Source organism: Ambystoma mexicanum, chromosome 5p (assembly GCF_040938575.1).
Source record: "Ambystoma mexicanum isolate Mex_15411 chromosome 5p, UKY_AmexF1_1, whole genome shotgun sequence".
Classification (NCBI taxonomy): Eukaryota; Metazoa; Chordata; class Amphibia; order Caudata; family Ambystomatidae; genus Ambystoma; species Ambystoma mexicanum.
In genome coordinates, this window is record NC_090930.1 from 891,753,213 (window position 1) to 891,768,841 (window position 15,629).

Genomic DNA, 15,629 nt, shown 5'->3' on the forward strand with positions numbered 1-15,629 from the left:
ACACTTCATCAATATGAGGAGGGAGAGAAGTAAACAAGTTTCCTTTCAACCAGCAGTAAAAACCTGATCTACCCAGACTTACTGGCATCCCTGGTATTTCTCTCATTACACGCTAATCTATTGTGACTGCCATTGCAGCCCCCACAGCCCCTTCCTGAGAACTTAAATTGAAACTCATTAACAATTTGCCACCTCTATCCTTAAGCACCTCTTGCACCTGGTTTCTTAACTGCACCCCAGGTCGACCCTGCCATGTGGGCGGATTTCCCTGGTCACTGAATAAAAAAGCTTCCAGGTTCTCAGGACCATTATATCTCTTATCCACAACAGTATCAAGTTGTAAACATATGCCCCACTAGATCTTCATTTTATCCTGAATGAGAATGACCATTTGATATTATCATAGCTGGTTGAATGCAGTTAGCTACCTTCCTCCTACCTCTGACCCCAGTCAGCCAACTCTCCAGGGCACACAGATTCATCTCACTCACCCAGGCTTCTGTAGCCTATGTAAACCTCAGCTATGAAGGATATGCGGTGCCCAATCTACCCATGTATTCACCATCCACCCCCTCTTCCCCAAATGTCCCAAACACATCTCCCCTGAAAACCCCATGTATGTTGTGTGTTCAGGACCACTGCATCCCCTCACAGTGGGTTCCCCATACATGGATCTCTTCTCTCGTGTTTGCATATGAAGCTCCTTGCCTCCCATCTTTAAGGTGCTACACTGCACATTACCCAACTACATTATGTCCGCATAATTGACATTTTGTTGTTAGAAGTATGACATTTTAAAATGCATCAACTACACACAAAATAACACTAATAGTAACACTTATCCCATTCCAATTAACTATACTAGATGCATATCAAATCGCAACCTTGTGCCAACATCGCATCTACCCCAGCCGTCAATATGGCGCGCACAACACAAACCTTTTTTCTACACTTGGAGCAAATTCAACCACCTCAGGAATGCCTCATACCCTTTCTCTGCCAATGCGGTTAACCAAACCTTGGTGTCTTCTTTACAAGCCTCATATGAGGAAGAGGCAATTAACCAATCCTCGACATATTGTATCAATACTGTCCTCTCTGGTAATTATATCATCTAAATCCTTCTTGAGGTGTTGTGAGAAGAGGGTTGGGGGCTCTGCATACGCCTGGGGCAAATGGGTCCATGTGTACTGGCCCCCTATGTGTGAATGCAAACAGGTACTGTCTTTTGTGAAGTCATCATGAAGCAAGACACAGACAACAGATTTCAGATTCAAACAAAAAGGTGTTATTAACTCAAATGTCAGGATGGTGGAAGGCCTAACTTGCCCTATCCTAAGGTGGGATTTCCCTGCCTAAAGAAACTGAGTGTCTGGGTCAGAAAGTTCAACTTAAAAGTCTGTCTGTGTCTAAAACCCATACTTGCCCTCACAACCAAAGCTAACAAATATGGAGGGGTGTCAGTAATGAATGAAATACTGTTCAAAATAATGTTCTGTGCTCTTTCCAGAACGTTCTATCAAAGTGTCGCGATTTCAAGCAGTTCCACAAAAACCTCTGGATTCCCTTCCCCAAGTTCAAAACAGTTCCACGACACCTTGGAGTTTCCTTCTCCAAGTTCAGACAGGTACTTTGTATTTGTACTCAATCTCTCAACATTCAAGATTAGTTCCAGATCAACCTTATACTGCCTTGGTTTTCTTACCAGTTATCCGGTTGCTTGCCCTTGGTTTGTTTCAGCAACCTCCTTGGCTTTTCACAGTTGGGGCTGCCTGGTCCAGATGGAGTTGTCGGACTGCACGGTCCACCCACTACAGGTTGCACAACCAGGAGCCCTAGGCTCTCCTGCCCACACAGGTTCTTCTGTGTTTGTATCTGTATCAGGATTCACACTTAACCTTCTTATGTTCTCACAGTTGGGGCTCCCTCGTCTAGGTGCTGTTGTCGGACCGCACGGTCCATCCACTCCAGGTCACGCAACCTGGAAACCTAGGTTCTCCTTGTTAACCTCTTAGCTTTGCCACAATGTATCACAACTCCTTTGCCAGTGTTTGACCTTTATACCGATTTTGTTTCTTTTGCACTTTGTTCCTGTGTTCACTTTCAATTTCCCATCTCTGCTTTCTTTCGTGATTCATAGTTTTATGTTTGGCTTTCAAATGGGCAGTATCTGTAGTTTATGCACCTTTTTCATAGGTTCATAGCTCTGCCCAAAAGCTTTCATTTAGTTCGGATTCAATCTGCACATTGTTTCATCCTGCCACTTGCAGGTTGAATGACTTTTAATATTTTCTCCAGTTCTGTTTCTTATGTGCATACATTTCATTCATTCAGCTTCCATTTTGGTTTTCCCTTAAAGCCCCAGGAGTGCCCTGGCTCAAGCGGCTTCCCTTGGCACCCATTGGTCCTCGGTAACACTACAGGGCAGCTGTGCACCTTGCTTCCGCTTTCACCTGCACCTCTTGTATAGTTCGCGAGCCCCGCTCGCACTTTGGTTTCGTTCTGCACACGACCGGCAGCACTGCTTCTCTTCTTTGGATGCTGTTGGTTTATTCCTTTGTTCGCGAGCCCTTCTCGCACTTTGGATTTGTTCTGCACACAGCAGGAAGCTCTGCTTTTCTTCATCGGACGCTCTCTCACTGTGCTCGCCACTCCGGCGGCGCACCTTGCACCATTGCGGCCTCCCCAATTGGGGTTCCCTTGCAGCCCATCAACCCCTGGGCTCCCCAGTCCATTGGGGTCTCCTTCTGCCAGTGTCCTGTCTCTCCTAAAGATCCCACCTCACCGGCCTCCACACAAATAGGTTTCTCTGCTGGTTTGGTTTCTCCTATTGCTGGTCTTGTCCCTTCTTATACAGCTGCAACCACTTTACAGGTTTCAGGTGTCAATTCCAAATTGTAATTGCCTGGTTGCAATTAGAGGAGATCTTGGGATGTGCCTGACCCTTACAACACTCTGCAGGCTTCTTCCTCATCTCAGTACTGGAGTGGAGCCATGATACAACCTACTCTCTCTCGCAGGCATACACTTATTTCCATGATTGTGGCCTAGGCCTGCAGTTCCAGCGGCACTGCAATGCTAGACCTCGATTTCAATATGTCTACTACTACCTAAGATGCCATCTGATTCCCAGTGTGTTCTAAAGGCACAACATGCACTACCCTCCCCGCACGATAGCCCCTGCTGCCACCCCTCTACCACCTGTACCCTCCCTAAGCCCCTATCATATACTTCCAGGCCTTTGCCTCATCTGATCACGCTTGGGGGGGGGGGTCTGGGGCGATTGTCCCCCCTTTCCAACAGTAAGCAGAAAAGAAGGGAAGCAGCAAAACGTTCCATCCACAGGCCCAAACAAGAGAATTTGTATGCAACCTCCTTAATCTAACTTCATATTACACCAACCAATAAGCTGAACTAAAACGCACCCTCCTGCATAAAGAACAGCCCACACTCCACCAGCACGCCAATGCTCATTAGACATGGTGGATGAACAGGCATCAAAAGCAATGGCCCAAGCAACACCGTCGTCCTGGGCTGTTTTCCTCTGAAGGCCACAGCCTTTTCAACTACAGCCGCACAAGACATGGGCCCAACGTGGGAGAAATGGCTTGAAGAGTTCACTGACTTCATTAAGGCAGTAGATATGATATTTTATTTATATAGCGCCTATACACAATGTGTTTCAAAGCGCTTCAAGGCAAGGGAGGGAACAAGGGAAAATACAATGACATTCTTACAGGCCATGAACAGTAAGGATGTGAAATTAACTATCATACTTGGCCTGACGACATTTCAGATAGTGCAAGAGCTAAAACATAGATAAGGAAGGGAGGGGGAGAGTGGGAAGGAAATGGAAACAGACAGGCAACTATTTCTGATAGAGCCGGAGAAAACAAAAGGTGAGGGAGAAGGGTGCAGAAAGGGAGGGGAGGAACAAAACAAGTGACTATCATGCTAGGCCTGACGACATTTCAGATAGTGCTGGAGGGTGGGAGGGGGACAAGTAAAGGAAGGGGGAGGAGGCAGACGAGGTTGCTAGCATACTAGGCATACTAAGATGAAAATGGGAACAGCATGATTCAGAGCCACCATGAGAAAGGGTGACACACCGTGAATCAATGAAGTCAATAAAAGTCAAATCCTGTATTGGCCACAAGACGGTGAAACCAGAATGCATCAGGACAGACACCTACAGAAGTAGGCTGGAGGGGGGATGGGGAGCAGGATAGAAGAATCAAACAAAACAGGCAAACACCTGTGTGCGAGAATGGGGGGGCACAAGGGAACCTCATGGGGGACCAGAGGGGTGGGGATGGGCTGTGGGGACAGAGCGAGTAAACACATGTTGGTGCATGCTTACCTGCTGCCTGAGCAGGGATTTGGGCCCTGGATCCTCCTGGTCCGAACAGGTGCCCTTTTTTTTGTCTGCCCTTCGGACACCTGGGCGAGAGACGCCCTTTATCTAAGAGTTAAGAGCAGGAAGGAAGAGGCCGTTCTAAGACGGTGGGTGGTGCTTAGGCCAGGTGACCAAGATCCACTTGCACCTGCTCCCCATCTACAAAGGAAAAGAGGCTGAAGGGCTCATTAAGTAGGGAAAAAGAGCGGCAACCAAGAAGGCACCAGGTGGGCAGGGCTTGCTAAGTGGGGGAAAAAGAGCGGCAACCAGGAAAGCACCAGGTGGGCGGGGCTTAGGCCAGGTGACCAAGATCCACTTGCCTAACAATGCTTGACATATTTATCAATTTAGCCAGAAAAGAAGTGAAAGGTATCCATAAAAGGATCCCACCACAAGAGAGGACCACATATGACGTGATCATTACTGCCTTCAACAGAAAACTTATAGTACAGCCCAATAAGGACTATGAACATTACGCCTTTAAACAGTGCCATCAATTGCCACACTAAAAGATAGATACATATGCCATTCGAATACAGAAGAAAATAACATATTGTGAATTTGCAAAGACGATGAAGCAATATGATTGAGGATAATAGAAGGATGCACCTCATCCTCCGCAAACACCTTCTGAAGAAACCTATCCTGCTGCCTGAAATTATATATCTGGCACACATATATGAGAGAGTAGACATCGAAGCGGCCACAATGAACAAGCCTAAGACGAAATAAACGATTGCTGCTGTGCAGATGACTCGCACTCTTGCACCTCAAGGGTAATATGGCATGATGAGAGCAATGTACCAACCTACTCCTCAGGGAGGTCAAGGAAAGAGAACATGCTACAGATGTGGACAAACATTTCCCCATAGAGGGCCATGTCCAGCGATAGAGTAACTATGCGCCAAATTGCGGGAGGGAAAATCATTTCCAATCGGTGTGCAGGGAAGGAGTGCCATTCCCATCAATGAACAACCCTCTCGCTCAACAGGCTGCTCCCATGCAACATGACCCACACAGAACAATACAGACTCGGAGAAATCCCCTACCTCTGCCTTCCCAAAGGAGGATCAGATATCTGGAAGAGGTCCAAGTACAGGATCAACGGGAGCAACGAGTTTCGATGGACAGATACTCGGAGAGTACCAACATGAGCAGAGTGACCAGATGGAAAGACAGTCTGGACAATACGTATGTCTAATAAGTGAAGAGGTGAATGACACTGCACCACGTGTGACTCTACGCATTGGGGGTCGGAACCACCAATTTATTATTAACACTGGGGCAACTTGTGAATGTTATCCGTGAATGTTATGAGTGCAGACAACTATGAATGAATAAGAGAGTTGTTTCCGCTCATACAGTCTGGAGCCAGGATCTATGAATGGGGGGGGGCACCCAACCATTAGTCTGCAGGCCAGTTCACCTACCAACTGCAGCACAAGGAGTTGATTGTGTCTTCTATGATGCACTTCATCCAAAGTCCAATAGCTCGCAGGTGCCTACTTAGCTACAAACAGCACAGGCACTAGCGCTCATTGATATACACTATGAAAAATCGGAAATAGTTCAGTGCAACCTGCTCACACGAGGAACAATAAATGCAATGGAGGACAGGCAAATATCCATGATGCACACCAGAGAGAAATGTCCTGACCATTTCAATGGGCTGGGAAAACTGAAAGACAAAGTCATCACGCTTCACGTAGATAGCTCTGTACGGCCCGTCCCACAACATCCTTGGAGGGTGTGATTTCACCTGCAGGCACAAGTGTCCAAAGAGCTGCAAATCCTTCTTCGGGATGACATCGAAAGAGCAATAGGTCCGACACCCTGGGTGTCGCCACTGGTTGTAGTACCAATGGACAACAGACGTCTCTGACTATGCATTGACATGTTCATCCCCAATACAGCAATCCAACGGGAAAAATACCCAGACCCCAACATAGAGGACATGATTGTCAAATTAAATCAGGCGGTCCGTTTCTCCAAACTTGACCTGAACCAGGGGTACTATCATCTCATCATGCACCCTGACTCAAGATCGATCACCACATTCGCCACCCATGATGGCTTATTCCGCTATAAGAGGTTGAACTTTGGTATATTGTTTGCAGCAGAAATCTTCCAAGAGACTATCAGACGGCTCATTTCACCAATACCATCCGCATTTAGCTACAAAGATGATATTTTAGTGTTTGGGAAGTCTCAATTGGAACACAACAAAACGCTGGAGGAAGTGTGCAAGATTTTACAATCAGCAGATTTGACACTGAATGGAGAAAAATGCGGCATAAACAAAACGCAACTGAAATTCTACGAACGCGTCTTCTCTGACCAGGGGATGACGGCAGATCCAGACAAAGTACAAACAATAGCAACCTTGGCACCTCCCACTCCGGTCATTCCTAAGGATGGCAGGAAACTGTGCCCACTGCCTCCCAAACTATGCCACCATGACGGAACAACTGTGAAAACTGTTTAAGAAGCATTCCATTGGGATGCTGATTGCATAAAAGTGTTCCAAGAAATACAATCTGAACTCACAAACCAGTCGCCGCTTGGCATATTTCAACCCGGCTTGGCACAACAAAATAATGGTAGTTGTCAGCCCAGTGGGAATCTAAGCCATTCTAGCCCAAAACGGTAATGGCTGCGAAGATTCCTACAGATCACTCAGTAAACCCCTGCCTAGATTCTCCTCCCAGGTGGCCAGAAAAAGGCACACACTTCCTGATCCTGACCTTGGGGGTGGTGTACTGCGGGAGGATCACCTCAGAGGAGACAAGGCTCAGGGAAGTGAGGAGATCTAGTGGGATTAGAAACAGTATTTATCCTTGAAAGGAAAGGACCTTTCAAGAGTACCAAAACACGTAATGGTCGTTGTGATGTATTAGAACCACCTATTAATCCCGTGAATGTGTATAAAGACAGTGTGACATCTTCATATTCACCCACACAAGAAAGATCATTTGGGAATTCTAAAACCAAAAATCCCCCTTACTCCTGAAGGTACAGTGCAAGGAAACCTATAAATATTGATTTATATCAACTGCCTACCTCTTCAAGTAAACTCTAATTCTTCATCTTTAAATGCATGTAAGAAAAAAAACTATGCATTTAAAAATAAGAAAAGTTGGCAAGAAAACATAATTTTGTTGTTTGAGACTACAAGTCCCATAATCCCATGAGTACTGAAGAGCAATGTTGCAGCGCAGGTCAGCCTGTTAAGCTTAATGACCCACGCCTGAGGGAAGCAGGGAGGCTTAAAAGTCCCCCTCAGGTGCAGACCATCAGGAGTTGCAGTTGCAGAGGACGATGGAGATGTGGCTGATGTGTGTGCAGCAGTAGTCGTAGTTGGCAATCTAGGCAGAAGTGGGAAAACCGAAGGGACGCCAGGACTTTCATCAAGCAGATTACAACCGTTTGTCCTAAGAAAGTCCTGTTCTCCCAAACTCTGAATTGCAGAGGTTGTGCAGCGGAAGCCGTGAAGGAAGACTGCTTTTCCCCATGTGTACCTAATGGCAGAGATTGCGCAGCAGGAAGCGCGCAAGAGACTGTGGCCAGAAGGTGTTTTGAAGCTGTGGGTCTCAGGAGCAAAAAGGGCTCTCAAATTACATGGCAAGACTAGAGAAGCCCTCAAGAAGGAAGGCTGTGGGTCCATATAGAAGCCAGAAGTCCTACAACATGCGAAGAAAAGAAATATAGTAGTGGGTGAATCTAACTGAGCGTTCGTATGCCTTGTGCGAACCCTGACAGCAACAGTATCCTTAAAAACAATCACTCGCGTGTGTGAACAGCAATGTGAAGTTGACCATTGTTTACCGAGCAATGGGGCACTTTAAATATAATTGTTTTGCCAGTCAATCAACTCTATTCGCCCATGAGGCCATGAAAGTTCATACTACATAAACAAAACCAAAATCGAGACAAATAACAAAACATAACAGGGAAAAAAAATGTTAGAGTCAATACATTCTCCAGTCTTCATTAAATTGCCTTAGCGGTTACCCTAACAACCCACCAATGGCCATCGTCCTTCAGTCTCGTTCAATTCAAATGCCCCTATCATATTGCAATTCCCCAGGGGTACCGCGTTGCCCCAGATGGCACAAAATTGTCTGGCCTTATTGCAACCAGGGAGATAATGTTGCGGTCAAGGTAGGGACTAATTACAATTGTACTCACAGGTAATAGGGAGCTTCTCTTGTTTATTTATTTATTTATTGGATATTTTATAAGACGCCTATACAAGTGAACAGTGTTTCAATGTGCCACAAGGCAAAAGGGTAGGGAAATGGGAGAAAATAAAACAATCACAATGAATAAATAATAAAACTATCAACGGACCTACTAGGCTTTCTTACATTTGGAACATGCAAGTGCAGTGGAAACAAAGGGGGGTGGGATAAGTGCTAGAAGGAGAACCAGGGGAGCGAAGTTCAAGAGGTGACTGTGGGGGAGGCAACATGTAAGTGCAAGTGCGGAAGGCTGATCCGAGGTGGCAGATGTTTACTACCCAGTCAGGAGTGGGCCCAGCGTGCAGTGCAAGAGATGGTGCTGAGTGGGCAGATTGCATGGCCCCTGTCGGATGCAGGAAGGGAGCAGGCTGCCTATCTCAGCGACTTTGAGGGGGATTAGCTAGGGAGGGAAGGAGGTGGAGAAAAGAAAGGCCTTGATCTGTTTGCGGAACTTGAGGTGGTGCGGTTCAAGATGGAGAGAGGGAGGGAGACTGTTCCATAGGAGGGAGCCAGCCGAGGAGATAGATCTGCCCCCAGCTCTCTGCTTGGAGAAACGTTTGATCACCAGAGAGTTGAAGATAGAAGATCGAAGGGATCTGGAAGGAGAATATTTAGCGAGAGAAAGCTGCAAATATCGTGGACCCAAGCCCCAGAAAGCCTTGGGGATGATGCAGAGGGTCTTAGATTTGATCCTTGCAACCACCGGGAGCCAGTGGAGAGATCTTAAAACTGGAGAGATACAGTCCCTGGGCTTGGGGCCAATGATAAGTCTTGAAGCCCTATTCTGGATCAGTTGAAGCGAGCGAAAAAGAGGAAAGGGGCAGGTTGAGGAAGAGGCTGTTGCAGTAATCCAGCCTGAAGAGGACTAGAGCTCGAGAGACATTGAGCTTCTGGGGGAAGGTGAGGAAAAGTAGAATGCCTCTGAGGAGGTGAAGTTGAAAGTGGGCCTTTTTGGCAAGGTCCAGAATGTGAGGAGTAAAGAAGAGAGAGGAGTCGAAGATGACTCAAAGGTTTCGGGCCGCAGTGGAAGGTGAAGGGGCAGAGCCCGCAGAGAGAGGCCGGAGTGCTGGATAGAAACGAGCAGCAGGTGTCCCACAAGGAAGAATCTCTGTCAAACCTGCATTACGACAGATATAGTTAGAGGCACACCAGGACTGAATAGCAGACAGGCAGGTGGGAATAATGGAGGGGGAAGAGGAAGAGGGGAGCTTGAAGAAGAGTTGTGTGCCATCTGCATAACTCTGGAAATGAGGAGAAAAGGCAGAGATAACGTTGAGTGTGAGGTGCAAGATAGATGTTGAAAAGCCAAGGCGTATAGATCCCTGGGGAGCACCAGATGTAGAGAGAGTGGTGGGGGAGGAGAAAAAACCCAGGTGCACCTGTGAAGGACAGTCAGTGAGGAAGGAGGTTAGTCAAATCCGTGCCCGGTCTGAGATGCCAAGGGTTTCTTCGAGCCCTTTTATGAGGATAGAGTGGTTGACTGTGTCAAAGGCAGAAGAGAGGTTAAGGAGAATGAGAACAGCAGGAGCGTTGGAATCAAGATTTGCAAGAAGGTTTTCACAGGTGTTCAGGAGAGCAGTGTTTGTGCCTCTGGATGCTCGAAGACCAGATTGATGGTCATGAAGACAATCAGCGAGCTCAGTGTAATGGGTCAGTTGGGAGAATTCTCCAGGAGTTTCCCAAGAAAGGAGGTAGCAGAGATAGGGTGGTAGTTGGCCAGACAGGAGGGGTAGGCTGAAGGTTTTTTTGGGAGGGTGTGCACAAAGGTGAGCCTGAGAGAAGGTGGGAAAGAGCCAGAGGCTAAGAAGTGGTTACAGAAGTCAGCTAGGCCAGAGCGAGAGATGAGATATTGTCCTTAATGGTTCTGGAAGAACAGGCATGAGAACTACCTGGAGCAAACTACTCTAGATACCTCATCCATTGTGTTAGGTGAAAAGGGAGGAGAGTGGGTGGGGTGGAGGGGAAGCCAGGGGGGGCAGAAAGAGGAGTAGAGAAGGGGTGAGAGGAGAGAGAGGTCAAAATGGCCTGAGTTTTAGAGGTGAAATGGGTGGCCAGTGCAGTGCAAAGGGCCTGAGAAGGGAGAGGCAAGGTAGAGACTGCGGATGCGTTGGCTGTTAATGCCCAGGATACCCTTAGCTGTTCTCTGGTCTTGAAATTCTACCCAAATGGAATTGTGGACGATCTCCCGCAACAATACAATTTAGTACAATTTGAGATGGTATCCCTGGGTACAAAAAGGCACCCCTGTACAATACGAAGCAAATATAAGCTTTTGGTTATCAGGGCCTGTCTAGGTTCTCGCATGTTTGAGGATAATTTGGGGACTTGATGCAGATATACCATGCCTCTCTTTGGACCCTGCCCAAGCTGCGCTTTGCCGTCTGTAGGGCAAACAGGATATGTGACATGATTTTGAGCTATATACCTGGCCCCACAAACTGACTTGTTTGGGGTCAGGGTTATATGGTCAGTTGGGGCCAAGTGCACCAGAGTATTTGTGTTCCCATCAGAGCCATTGATGTCTCTGCTTGCACAAGTAGATCCGGTCCTCATTATTCACGAAGTTAGGATATTTATGGGGTTATCTGAATTACAGGGAACTGGCTCCTCAGATAGTTGGTTGATCTCAGTAGTGCCCACCAGTCCCAATGGGAGTCCCGCAATACTCCCCTTTTCCCCTGGGCCTCAATAAGGTATAAAAGTGTCCTGGGCACCAATGAAAAAGTAGCCCACAGTTTCAAATCAAAGTCATTCCTTTTGTGACAGACTGTTTGAGTAGTACCCAAGGGAGAGGCTTTTGATCAAATGTGATGCAAATTGTGTATTTTAAAGAATATTTATTCCGTAACACTGGTCAAGACTACTAGCTGCATGGTGAAGTAACTTGGGCAACAAGAGCCAAAAAAACGGACCCACTTTAACCAATAAACCTGGCCCACTCTAGCATTTTGTGTTTTTGGCAATGCCCTATAGGCCACCCCGAGCCTGTTGAGTAATGCTCGCAACTGGTTAATTTCAGCGGTTTTTAGATTTTGCATTGTAACATAACTGCCCTTTAATGTCTTGCTTCTCTTAAAAGATAGAAATCTAGCCATCCTTGGAACGTGTTTGGGTCGCGGTTTTAACAATATTAGCCTTTCTCCTCCTTTATTGACTCGCACTGAAAACAAAGTGATCCTGTTCCCGGAGGGCATTGCCTGATTTTGAAAAGCCTGCCTTTGAAGGGTGATTTATTATGACTTTCTCGCTTATGTTCAGAAGAATGCCCCCGCCGCCAACCGCTGCCTGTCCCCACCAAAACAAAGCACAGTCGAATCCCCTTTGATCGGCATTTAACAAGAGATATAGGATGTACTATGACTAATGCCTGGGCTTTCCCTCCTGACCTAGACAGGTTTTTCTCGAGGAAAAATAAATGGCGCCTCGTTTCACTGGAGCGCATGTCACATACTGCGATCAATGTGTTTTGGGAAGAATAAGTACCTCGTGGGACAAGAGGTTCCATCGTTACGTCTGCGGTTGAGGAGGGCTAGAGGGCGCTAAACTACAGCGTCCTCGCAGTGTCTTAAATTGGCGAAACAGTTTGTGCTAATCCCTGACGTTTGCTTGTTTTTTAACCTCTCTGACCTATTTAGAGATCTTACAACAACATAAAATGCAACAGTTAGGCCTTGCCTTAGTCATACAGCGCCCTGTTGCCAGAGAGCTACACCTTTCATGACCGCTGCAGCCCGGCTCGCTGTGTGGTGCACCCCAAGGGGCAGGGGAGCAGATTTATGAATTTCCCGGTGGGTGCCCAAATATAGGAAGTGACATCACCAGCAGTTATATGACCGCATTTGCATGTAGTCGCCAACTTGGTGCAATGGAGGTGGGGGGGCGCAGAACAGTGGAAACATTGGCTAGCATGTATACTGCCTATACTAAAGTCAAGTAAGAAGGAGGTTTAAGCCTTCCAGTTACATTCCAGTAGGCCATCACTACCCCTACTCCACCCCTCTATAATCATCCAGGTTGTAGTAGCCCTCAAATGGTAGAGCAACACAACTAGGATGGGAGAACGAAATGCCATCCCATCCTGTGAGTGTGTCAAACCTCGGAGCAAAGACTGCGTGTGCCTCCTACCTTGCAGCAAAATCTCACTAATTTGGTGTAAATCTCGCAAGTGGGAGCATGGGAATCCCCTACGTGTGTGTGGGCTGCAGACCCTGGATGACATGCTCACTTCTTCAGTGTGAAACTCTGGCCAAGGCTCTTTGGGCAAGCATTCAGGATGGGTCTCACACCTTTAAACAGTGTGATATATTGAGTGGGCACCTCACTCCTTGGAGCATAGTATCACCCGTTGCTGGTAATCTCACAACTGAATGTACAGTTTCACTCTTGGTCATCTCAGTGACCGCATGTATAGTAATGGAATCAGTTTCCCATCTGGGAAGACAATTAAATTTCTGTTAAAACACTCTGAATTCTCACTCCAGTTTTCTCGATCTATAGATCCATACCATATTCATTTAATATGTGTGCAGGGGTGATAACTTGTGTCTGAGAGTGCTCATTCTTTCATTCAGGAGAGATAAAGGGGTAACAACCCCCTGTATGTGGGATCAGGCTCATTTTGCCCCATGTCCCCTCACTGCAGAATGAGTGAGCAGGTTTTAAGGCCCTGCTGATTCTGCTATCCTACAGGCTGGAGCCTTCCATCCTTTGCCCCATCACGGCTTCCAACATCCTGAGCGGCAGTTTATGGACAGCAGGCAGCTCCGGACATGCCTGTTGCCAATTGAATGTAGCCAGATCTACTATTTAGACATTGGGCGAGTGCCATGAATCCACATTGGTGGTGAAGAAGCACTCAACATAAAGAACACAATGGTATAGTGTTGCAGTCCTGCTGAGAAATGACAATTCGATCTGTTTAAATGTAAAGCAGAGTGGCTGAGAAGTACACACGCACTGTGCCATTAAAAATAAAGCAGCTGTGGTGGGTGGAAGTGCTGCTTCGGTGGCATCAAGGGTATGCAATTCCCTGTGGGGGGTAGTGTTGGTCATTTCCTATTCAAGTATAGCAGCCCTATTGAGAAGTGCCATTAAAAGTGAAGCTGTCCAGTAGGCGGGATCAGTGCTGCCCCATAAAAGGTGTAGAAGCCTCTATGAGAAGTGGTAGTACTGTCCCAATGGTGCGAATAGTAGTATTTTCACATTACCTATGCTTAAGCACTTTTGGTTATTGAATAGCGCTGCTACATTCTGAGTAACTCCATCCCTTTGAATATATTAGCTCTTGTATAACCACGACAGTGTTGAGTTATTGTGCTGATGATGAAGATGGTGTCAGACTTGCTCAATAGTGCTGGTTCTGTATCATTAAATGTACTTCAGATCTTCATAGTCTCGGGAGGACAGCTCAGGGGCAACATGCTAACCTTGGAAGCAAGACAACACGAGGCAACACAGGTTTCGATCCCTCCATCCGCGCAACACGGGTTTGATCCCTCGGTCCGCGCTTAGAAATCTCTGGGTTTTACGCACATCATAAATAACCAATAAAAATAAAATTGAATAAATCTACTGAGAAGTGCTGGGGCCTTGTCAATAAGAGTGTAGCAGCACAAATGAGAAGTGCTGATGTTGTCCCATCAAAAGTATAGCAGCCCCACTACGATGAACTAGCATTGCCTCAACAAAAGCAAAGTATTACTGCTGAGAAGATTCAACAATTATAGAAGCGCTGTTGGGAAACAGCAGTACTACCCCATCAAGAGTATAGCGAGCTAACTAAGGAGTACCAGCATTGCTCCATTTCAAATATGGCAGCTCTATAGAAAGTGCTGGCTCATATAGATTACACAGCCCTGCTGAGAAGTGCTGTCACGGTCTCTATAGAAACCCAATAGCTCTGCACCATTAGAGTTACAGCAGCCCTGCAAGTACTGTCCCATTGAATGCTATTACACTGAACAAGGTCAACAGTATGGCAAGGTCCATACTGGGTTATATGTGACAATTCTGCATTTTACCCATGCACAGATGCAAAGTGCCTCCATTTCTAAAAATCGCTTTGGGTTTGGTGTACCTCTACATCTGAGCACCCCTCTTGCCAAGAGAGGTGCATAGATGTACAAATACACCCAACCCAAAACGATTTTCAGAAATTGAGGGACAGATGCAAAGCAAGAGCCTCTTGCTTTGCATCTGTCCCTTAATTTCTAAACATCATTTTTTACCCGGCTTTTACCCGGGCCGCCAGAGAGAGACACAGTATGGATGGAACTAAGGGCCATCCATACTGCGTCTCTTCTCTCCGGCCCAGGGGTTGGGGGGCTCAGACCCGACTTCATTCTGCCAGCGGGTGCCCGGGCCCTGGAGCACCCGCGTACTCAGCGCCCATGCCAAGGGAAGCGCCCATTTTCACCACCGCTGGCCAGGCTGCTCTGAATTACGTGGCCCTCCTCAGCAAGGGAATGAGCCCCACATAACTATTGGTTAGCCCGCCTCCAGCTAAGACGGGCCGCTCTAAGTCCCCTGACCTCTGCTGGTAGATGTGGCCTGGCTTTAAAGACTTATGATATATGTTATGTTATTTATATAGTGCCTATACACAAGTGTTTCAAAGTGCTTCAAGGTGGGGTAGGGGCAAGGGAAAGTACAATACATTCTTACAGGCCTTGAGACATAAAGAATGGACAAATAAACTATCGTACTAGGCCTGATGACATTTCTAATAGTGTAAGAGTATTGACAAAAGATGAGGGAACAAAGGGGGTGGGGGGGATGAGGAACAAACAATAGCTATCGTCCTAGGCATTACGACATTTCTGATAGTGTAGGAGTATTGACAAAAAATGAGGGAACGCAGGAGGGGGGGGGGGTGAGGAACAAACAATAGCTATCGTACTAGGCCTGAACAACATTTCTGATAGCGTAAGAGAATTGGCTATTGTGAGGGGAGAGGAAGAGAAGGTACAGGAGGGGACAGAAAAGGTAGAATA